Below are 10,475 nucleotides of genomic sequence, written 5' to 3'. Positions count from 1 at the left end.
GCCTCCTTTTTTTCCCGCCTTCTCTCCTGGTTGTGCCTTGTTTGCAAAATCATGCCTATCATGTCCACGACTCGCCTCAATTTTTTTTCTTTTGTTTTTGTGGCACTTTCATTCTCTCTCAATTCTTCAAATTCACATGGAAACCAAGGAAAACAAGTTCCGTTTTGCTTTCAATATTGATGCATTTCTGCTCTAAGGCTTTGACACCACCCTGGGTGGCTGTGTCAAGAGACGAAAGACAAAATGAAAGAGGCCGCGGAAGCACACACTGGCAGAATTCCAAAACCCGAAAAACAAGCAAGGCACCAAATTAACAAGCCCAATCACATTGGTTACATTTCCCAGTATTATCGAAGATCAAGCAAGAAAGAAAAAGACAGAAAACAAATGCGAAACCACAGGTAATTTTTTACGATTTTAGATCCTTTCTTTTTTGAGCTGTTCCTTGGTCAAGGGACAGACCCAGAAAATAGGAAAACTGTCCCACGGATTTCCCCACCACTCTCTTCCCATCGCAATCTCTTTTCTTTTCCCCCATCAGGTGTCCTCTTGTTCTTCCGATTTTAGACTTTGTAGGCTTTTTTTTTTTTTTTTTTTTTTTTTTTTTTTTTTTTTTGGAGACAGAGTCTCACTCTGCTTCCCAGGCTGGAGTGCAGAGTGCAATGGCACCATCTCGGTTCACGTGCAAGCTGTGCCTCCCAGGTGCAAGTGATTCTCCTGCCTTAGCCTCCCGAGTAGCTGGAATTACAGGCATGATGCACCACCATGCCCGGCTAATTTTTTTTTTTTTTAGTGGAAACGGGGGTTTCACCATGTTGGCCAGGCTGGTCTCGAACTCCTGAACTCAAGTGATCCACGATCCACCCGCCTCTGCCTCCTAAAGTGCCGGGATTCCAGGCGTGAGCCACCACGCCTGGCCTACTTTGTATGCATTTCTTTGACTCATTGTTATTGTTTCTGACTTTATTAGGGTAACTTTTATTAAAGCATAATGTAAGCTTTCGATCCAAATAGAAGTTCTTTATTGTGTTAAATAAATTGAAGCCTTCGTATCTGGCTGACTTGAAGCAGCACTTAGCTAGTTTTAAAAGATATGGAAGGGAATCAGAAAACAAAGATACATATCCCCACTCCCTTCTCTTCCCAATTCTAACCGCAGCTCACATTTTGAAGGGCCTCAGACATGCATGTGTGAACATCTCAACATATTAGCGGTGGCAGTTATCTGTAAGGAGTCTGCAGCAACATTAATTCTTGCCTCCTCAGGAGAAGGAAAGAATTCGATTGAGGAGCATAAGGCCGAAGGAGAGACCGAGGCAAGTCTTAGACCAGGGGTGAAAAATTATTGAAAATATTTAGAGCACTAATGAAGGAAAGTACATTTGGAAGAGGGCCAAGCAGGCGACTTGAGAGACCAAGTGCACGGCTTGACCTCTAGACCTGGGGTCGTAAACGTTGGCATACTTCCTAAATCTTGTGTTATTTCTCCCCACTCCTGAGATCTTATTGGGAAGTGACCGACCACCAGTTTCACGTGTTTTCTATCTGTTAAGAAACTGCCTTTCTCTGGTACCAGCTGTGACCAATTTTATTTATTTTGAGACGGAGTCCCGCTCTGTCGCCCAGGCTGGAGTGCAGTGGCGCGATCTCGGTTCACTGTAAGCTCCGCCTCCCGGGTTCACACCATTCTCCTGCCTCAGCCTCCAGCTGGGACTACAGGCGCCTGCCACCACGCCTGGCTAATTTTTTTTTTTTTTTTCGTATTTTTAGTAGAGACGGGGTTTCACCATGTTAGGATGGTCTCGATCTCCTGACCTTGTGATCTGCCCACCTCGGCCTGCCAAAGTGCTGGGATTACAGGCGTTGAGCCACCGCGCCTGGCTGTGACCAATTATTACTTCAGAGAAACAGTTAACAACCGCCTGACCATCAGCTGATGGTTGCCCAACACCCCTGGTGTGTGTGCGTGGGGGGGACCCCCCTTCTGCCCTGCTCATACCTGTGCTGCCAACACTAACAAACACGTATTTCCAAGCTTCATACACACCCCTGGCAAAGAGCCACTCCTGTGCCACCTCTCAGGCCTTGAGGGACAAACATTAATGGCATGATCTGCCCTCAAAAGAATGGATCAGCAAAGAGGCCTGTGCACAACAGAGGATCAGGGCTCTTTCGGTAGGGAATTCTGGGAGCCCAGGTAAATAGAGTATGGACTCCATGCCCAAAGGGACATGCGTGGCCAGGAAAGGGCCCAGGGCACAAGCAGCCATTGTCCACCTAGGGTTAAGGGTGTGTGCCCTGAGCGCAAGGGTGTATTTGTGCTTAACAATACCCACAATGGTCCTTTCCAGTGCAGTTCTAAGGTAAATCTTTCATGCTGTCTTTTCCAAAATACCGTTTCCTGACTCAGATGTATCTGATTTGGAAATGCAACTTGTACCTGCTGGACAGGACTGACATTAGATTTTGACAATACCTGCAAAATTAGTGTAACGAAGTAGACTCTGTCAGAGGAAGAATCAGTTTAAACTTTATAGATTTCTATTTAAAACGTATTTATTACAAGTCCCCAAGAGGGCTTTATTTTTTCTTTCACACATCCTGTTTTTCAGCTTCCTTGGCTCTTTTTGCCCATATGCCGAAGAGCCGAGCATTGCCGCCAAGCATTGGCACCGGCCATGCGGAGACTAGCGAAAGCTTTGAAATTCCTCTACTTCTCAGTGATGACTCGGGCTTTCTCCTTACATTCTTGATGGGCATGACCGGTCCTGTCAGCTGGGTGGCCAATTTCTGTTCTTCAGCAGAACTGTCTCCCTTCTTGGGAGCCGAGGGCTTTCTGGGGAAGAGGATGAGTTTGGAGCAATACTCATTCAGACGCTGCACATTGGCCTGCAGGGAATCGGTGGACTTGTTCTGCCTCCTCGGATCCACAGAGATGCCAGTGGTCCGGGCCACCTTCTTGTGAATGCCCGCCACCCTGAGCTCCAGGCTGAAGCCTCTGCCGGCACGCACCTTGATGTGATAACGCACAGCAGGGCACAGCACAATGGGCCAGATGGGTCCCCACTCTCCGGGCGCGGGGCGATGCAGCGCCCTTTGGCTTGCCGGGCCTTGATTCTGCGGATCTTCTGGTTGAACCACGTGGCCACACGCTGCTGCCAGTCCTTGTGGAAGTGGGGCTTCAACATCATGCCATTCTTGCTGGGCGCCATGGCTGCCTACGGCCCTCCTACGAAGGAAACACTTTATAGATTTCTATAGCAGTGTTACATAGTAAGGTTTTATGGCGAGTTTTGTAGCATAGATCATACTGCCTTAGGACTGATGGTAAAGTTTTAGTCTAAGGAAAGCTCTGAAAATTTGAAAATGTGTAACCACCCAATGAGTTCAGCTTGCCCACTGCCTAGACAGAACCATTTATCAAGACGGGCATGCAAAGCCGGCTGTGTGGGAGACCCGTTTTATTATTATTCAAATCAGTCTCCCCAAGTGGATTGCAGTTTTTAAGGATAATTTGGTGGGTAGGGGACCAGTGAGTTTGGGAAGTTGATTAGTCGGGTCGGAGATGAAATCAGAGGGAGTCGAAGCTGTCCTCTTGTGTTGGCTCAATTTCTGGATGGGGGCCACAAGACCAGATGAGCCAGTTTATCGTTATGGGTGGTGCTAGCTGATCCATAGAGTACAGGGGCTGCAAAATATCTCGAGAACTGATCTTCGGTTTTACAATAGTGATGTTATCCTGAGGAGCAATTGGGGGAGGTTTAGAATCTTGCAGCTTCCAGCTGCATGACTCCTAAACCATAATTTATAATCTTGTGGCTAATTTGTTAGTCCTGCGAAAGCAGTCTAGTCCCCAGGCAGGAAGCGGGTTTGTTTTGGAAAGGGCTGCTACTGTCTTTGTTTCAAAGCTAAACTATAAACTAAGTTCCTCCCAAAGTTAGGTCAGCCTACGACCAGGAATGAACAAGGACAGCTTGGAGGTTAGAAGCAAGATGGAATTGGTTAGGTTAGATCTCTCACTGTCTCAGTTGTAATTTTGCGATGCTGTTTTCAAATGTTGATTTAAAGAAGACCATAAATTTGTGTTGCTTTCTCAGATTTTGAGAATAAGGACAAAAAGTGTATGTTTTAATGGGAGAATCTTAAGAATTTCACTACTGAAGTGGATTTCTCTGTCCATTAACAGTGCTAAATGTTTTGTATTTCCCAGGTGGAAAAACAAAATCTGCAAGCTTTGAATGATACTTGTTATTAGGTTTTGGTAACAGCTGTTGTACTATTCCCATTTCAATGCTCAATAGCCACACGTGGCATGTCATACCTACCAGGTGGACAGCACAGATACAGAACATTTTCATCATTGTAAAAAGCCCTATTTGACAACACTAACTTAAAGTATTAATCTTTTAGAAGAGAAAGCTTCAGTCCAACCCAAATTACACAATTTTACTTTTGAAAATATTGTTGAAACAACGTTCAATTTTTTAAAATTTTGGAAAACTGAATAAAATCCATTTGTAAATGCGCAAATGGTACTGGAGGTGAAAAACTGAAGCCTTGCTATAGTTTTAGTTTTTTGGAGGGTTATGATCAACACAGAGAAGAAAAGATTCAGCTACCCATAGAGCTTCTTGAGAAAAATTTTCTAACAATAATTTTGAAAATTTGTAGTGAATTTGTTCTTGTCATTATTTATGGGTGCTTTCATGTGCGAGGCACATCAAAGTTCTGGGGAATGACTTAGGCACAACCAAATGGCTATCTTGGGAAGACCAAAGTCCTTTGCTATATATGAGAGTTTTGAGATGGCGACTACCTTTCTGTATGGTAGATTCTTGTTTTTGAATATGCCCTCTGGGTTTTCAAAACAAATTGTTTTTACAATACCTATAGTAGTTATCTAGGGCATATTCTTTAGCTTCAAAAATTCTATCTTTAGAATGGGCTTCAATATTCATAACTGAGTTATTTTCCTCTAATAAATCATTAACATTATCCCATGTTTTACTGTGGTGTTCACGGTAGTTTAAAATACCTTATAATAGCATATAATATGTATGAACAACCTGAAAATATATGTATGTGAACAACCTGAAGCCACATGTACTCTCAGTATACAGGTTAATTCTTAAACGTTCAACAAGATGTCATGCTCAAATTGGAACTACATTTGTGCTTCACACAAAGACCTTTCCGTCAATGACTGACTACATGTACGACCATGGTTTTGTAAGACTATAATACCATATTTTTACTGTATCTTTCCTGTGTTTAAGTACACAAATACGTATCTGTGTGTTCCATTGCCCTACAGTATTCAATACAGTAACATACTGTAGTGGTTTGTAGCCCAGCAGCAATGGGCTACACCGTATAACCTAGGTGTGGAGTAGGCTATACCATCTAGGTTTGTGTTAAATACTCTCTAAAATGTTTGCACAGTGATGAAATGCCCTAATGACTAATTTTTCAGATCATATCCCTGAGGTTGATCTAGGCATGACTGTATTAGTCCAGTCATCTGAGTAGATGTTGGCAAAAGGATAGTTTCCGTTACAGAAAATTAAGATGGCATATCCAGTAGAAGAGCATACCTTGAATTTGTTTTATTTTTAATTTTTTAAAAAAGTTTTAGAGCAGTTTATAAGCAGTTTTTAAGTTTATAAGATCACATAAGTTCATTTACCATATTCTACCACCATAACTTGACGTAAGCCTGAATGAACATTTTATAAGCTCAGCCTTACTGTATACTAAGTTCAAGTTTACATCAAGTTACGGTGATAGTATATGGTAAGACGTTTTGCCCTGAAAGTCCTTATTTTAAAATATGTATAGTTAAACTGACACATAACAAAGCATGTGAGACAAAAGAAAAGAGGAGACAACCAGATGGATTCTAGTGAGTTTGAGCTGCCATCCTCTGACTTGCACGCAAGGGCAAAGATTTACTAATCCAACAAGTGCTTGCTAAAGATTTAGGGGAAATAACATTGCTTTTTTATTTCATTTTCCCCCAACAGTTCATTCCATTAATAGTGCTAGGAAGTTTTGACATGAGAATAGGAACACTTTTCTCGGGTTTTGAAGGGCCTTGTATAGTCATGCAAAGAAGAGCATCGTACAGTCATACAAAGTCTACAGTATGAGGGTGTAGCACAGATATAAGGTACTGGATTATATCTCTTTTTTTTTTTTTTTTTTGAGATGGAGTTTCACTCTTGTCGCCCAGGCTGGAGTGCAAGGTCGCGATCTCGGCTCACTGCAACCTCCGCCTCCCAGGTTCAAGCAATACTCCTGCCTCAGCCTCCCAAGTACCTGGGATTACAGGCATGCGCCACCATGCATGGCTAATTTTGTATTTTTAGTAGAGACGGGGTTTCTCCATGTTGGTCAGGCTTGTCTCAAACTCCCGACCTCAGGTGATCTGCCTGCCTCAGCCTACCAAGTGCTGGGATTACAGGCCTGAGCCACCGTGCCCGGCCATCTCTATTTTTTAAAAATATATTTGTGTGTAAATGTCTCAGTTATTTTAAAAACCTTGGTGCTATTTAATACTGTGGTTAACACTTTGGAAGAAAATGGCTAGGTTTGAGCCTGACCTTGTTGGTATAGGCTCACTCACACCTTCAGAATATGGGCATTGATGAAAGAAAAAATTCAGCTGAATTAAATTTAAAGGAGTTTAATTGAGCAATGAACGGTTTGCGAATCGGGCAGCCCCCAGAATCACAACAGATTCACAGAGACTCAGTGCAGCCACATGGTGGAAGAAGATTTATAGACCAAAAAAAAAAAAAAAAAAAAAAAAAAGGGAGGGCCGAGCGCAGTGGCCCACGCCTGTAATCCCAGCACTTTGGGAGGCCGGGGCGTGTGGCTCACGAGGTCAGGAGTTCAAGACAAGCCTGACCAACATGGTGAAACCCCGTCTCTACTAAAAATACAAAAAAATTAGCCGGCTGTGGTGGCATGCTCCTGTAATCCCAGCTACTCAGGAGGCTGAGCCAGGAGAATTGCTTGAACCCAGGAGGCAGAGGTTTCAGTGAGCTGAGATCGAGCCACTGCACTCCAGCCTGGGCAACAGAGCAAAACAGCAAAACTCCTTCTTAAAAAAAAAAAAAAAAGGAATGACATATGGAAATTGGAAGTGAGGTACAGAATGGCTGGATGGGTTACAGCTCAGTTTTTGCCTTATTTGAACACAATTTGAACACTCAGCAGTGTATGAATGGTTGAATTACAGCCACTGGGATTGGCCAAGACTCAGCTATTGTTATAGGCACATATTCCTAAGTTAGGTTTTCAATCTTGTCTACCCATTAAACTAGGTTGCAATTCCTCCACAAGGACCCAAATATAAAAGTATGGAATCTTTCTCAGGCCATATTTAGTTCGCTTTAACAGCATAATCCACAGATTATGGTGCAGTGGATTCCACTGATATTCAGGGGTGCTGACTCTAGTTTTCAATTAAGACAAGTGAAGAGAGACAGAACTCTGTTCCAGATAATGGATGTCTAGGTAATTCAGATAATCCCCCTGGTAAAGACAACAATAAAGCCGGGTGATATATAAAAATAATTCTTTCTTAAAGCATTAAAAATATAATAAACTAGTAATCAATTACCTGCTGAGTGTCAGTAAAAGAAACAAACCCAGAGAAGTGAATCCAGCAGTTGGGACCCCTTTTGCCCTGGCAGCATTTGTAATCTGGATGTAGAAGCCAAGAGACTTATCTATGTTTCTGATAGCCTCATAGGGTTAGAGGAACAAAAACAGAAACCTAGGGCTGCCCAAAGTGGCGACATTGGTGATCATGCACTCCCCCTGAGGCTGCTTTCTAGGAGTAAAGGGGAACTGTAAGTAAACCTGCTCACCCATAAACTGCAGCTTGGCTTACCATCATCTGGTAGCCCATAAGACCCCAAACCTTGACACTGGTTTAAGGTGGGCTGTATTTCAGCACATCTAGGTTTCTGAAGATGCAAAAGAAAATCCTCTCTGAAGGAATAAAACTTTAACCTAGACTTCACATTATTTCTAGAAATATTTTTTTCAAATACAAAACCCAGCATACAAACGTGCATACACATGAACAAACAAGTCTCCGTGAAAATCAACAGAAACGACAGACTCAAAAAAAGAAAAGAAAGAAAAGAGAGAGAAAGAAAGAGAGAAAGAAAGAAAAAAGAAAAAGAGAAAAGAAAGGAAAGAAAGAAAAAGAAATGACAGATACCAGAAATAGAATCTACTAAACTTCAGATTTGGAAATTATCAGATAAGGGTGTAACAAAACTGCTTACTATATTCAAAGAAACAAAAGCTAATCTAAAAAATTTAAGGAGCAAATTGAAAAATATAAAAACTGACGAAGTAGATTTAAAAATAAAAACCAAAATTTATTTGTAATTGAAATATATAATAACCAAAATTAAGAACTTGAAGGATAAATTAACAACAAACTTGACACAACTGAAAAGAGTATTAGTAAAGTGGAAAATAATTTAGAAGAAATTATTCAGAACACGCTGGGCGTGGTGGCTCACATCTGTAAACCCAGCACTTTGGGAGGCTGAGGCAGGTGGTTCACGAGGTCAGGAGATCGAGACCATCATGATAACTCAGTGAAACCCCATCTCTACTAAAAATACAAAAATTAGCCAGGTGTGGTGGCAGGCACCTGTAGTCCCAGCTACTTGGGAGGCTGAGGCAGGAAAATGGCATGAACCCAGAAAGCGGAGCTTGCAGTGAGCCGAGATTGTGCCACTTTACTCCAGCCTGGGCAACAGAGCAATACTCTGTTGCAAAAAAAAAAAAAAAAATTATTCAGAACAAAGTATGGAGATGCAAAATAATGGTATTAATAGAAGAGAGGATAAGGAGATCTAATATATATTTAATTAGAATTTTTAATGGATGAAAGACAATAGAGCAGAGGCAATATTTGAATAAATAATAACGGAGATATATAAGACATGGAGAAATGCCACCTACATTCCCTCTCAAAGAAGGACTCATTTCCCTTAGTTGTTTGGAGTGCTGCCAATGTTCTAGGGTTTATCTCAGGTGCAGAGAGTTGATTCTCCCAAAAGCACACCCTTCCTGGGATGATGCACCTTCAACAATTGATTGCAGTGGAGTAAAAAGATTTGTCGTTTTGGCACCACAGGAGTATAGGCCATATGTAATCCAGTGCTCCCTATGGTGTTGGTTGAGACTTTGGCAGGTCTGCATCTCAGCTTAACTCACTTTTCCAGTTTGACAGCCTCATTCACAGTGCTCAGACCATGGAAGTATTTTGTGTTAGAAAAAGGACAATTGGCTGGGCATGGTGGCTCATGCCTGTAATCCCAGCACTTTGGGAGGCCGAGGTGGGAGGATCACTTGAGGTTAGGAGTTTGAGACCAGCCTGGCCAATATGGCAAAACCCCTTCTCTACTAAAAATACAAAAAATTAGCCAGGCATAGTGACAGCCGCCTGTAATCCCAGCTACTTGAGAGTCTGAGACAGGATAATCACTGGAACCTGGGAGGTGGAGGTTGCAGTGAGCTGAGATTGCGCTGTTGCAATCCAGCCTGGGTGACAGAGTGAGCCTCAATCTCAAAAAAAAAAAAAAAAAAAAAAAAAAGGACAATTGTCAAAAGTAAGAAGCTGTAGTAGGAGGTCAGAAATATAAATAAATACTATCAGGGCTCAGGTCTAAGGGGGGAAGTATTTTATTCTCTTATTTTTTGTACTTTAAGTTCTAGGGTACATGTGCACAACGTGCAGGTTTGTTACATATGTATACACTTGCCATGTTGGTATCCTGCACCCATTAACTTGTCATTTACATTAGGTATTTCTCCTAATGCTATCCCTCCCCGCTAACCCACTCCACGACAGGCCCTGGTGTGTGACATTCCCCTTCCTGTGTCCAAGTGTTCTTATTGTTCAATTCCCCCCATGAGTGAGAACATGCGGTGTTTTGTTTTCTGTCCTTGTTATGGTTTGCTGAGAATGATGGTTTCCAGCTTCATCCATGTCCCTACAAAGGACATGAACTCATCCTTTTTTATGGCTGCATAGTATTCCATGGTGTATATGTGCCACATTTTCCTAATCCAGTCTATCATTGATGAATATTTGGGTTGTTCCAAGTCTTTGCTATTGTGAATAGTGCCGCAATAAACATATGTGTGCATGTGTCTTTATAGTAGCATAATTTATAATCCTTTGGGTATATACCCAGTAATGGGATTGCTGAGTCAAATGGTATTTCTAGTTCTAGATCCTTGAGGAATTATCACACTGTCTTCCACGATGGCTGAACTAGTTTACAGTCCCACCAACAGTGTAAAAGCATTCCTATTTCTCCACATCCTCTCCAGCACGTGTTGTTTCCTGACTTTTTAATGATCGCCATTCTAACTGGTGTGAGATGGTATCTCACTGTGGTTTTGATTTGCATTTCTCTGATGACCAGTGATGATGA

At 42.1% G+C, this 10,475-nt stretch overlaps 1 pseudogene; it reads right to left on the bottom strand.

The window, feature by feature from the left end:
* Positions 1-2,580: 2,580 nt before the first annotated feature.
* LOC471925 (large ribosomal subunit protein eL13-like) lies at positions 2,581-3,225 on the bottom strand (annotated as a pseudogene).
* Positions 3,226-10,475: the final 7,250 nt, after the last annotated feature.

This window comes from Pan troglodytes, chromosome 5 (assembly GCF_028858775.2).
Source record: "Pan troglodytes isolate AG18354 chromosome 5, NHGRI_mPanTro3-v2.0_pri, whole genome shotgun sequence".
Classification (NCBI taxonomy): domain Eukaryota; kingdom Metazoa; phylum Chordata; class Mammalia; order Primates; family Hominidae; genus Pan; species Pan troglodytes.
The sequence above is the reverse complement of the archived record's forward strand: the minus strand, read 5'-3'. Positions and strand labels throughout refer to the sequence as shown.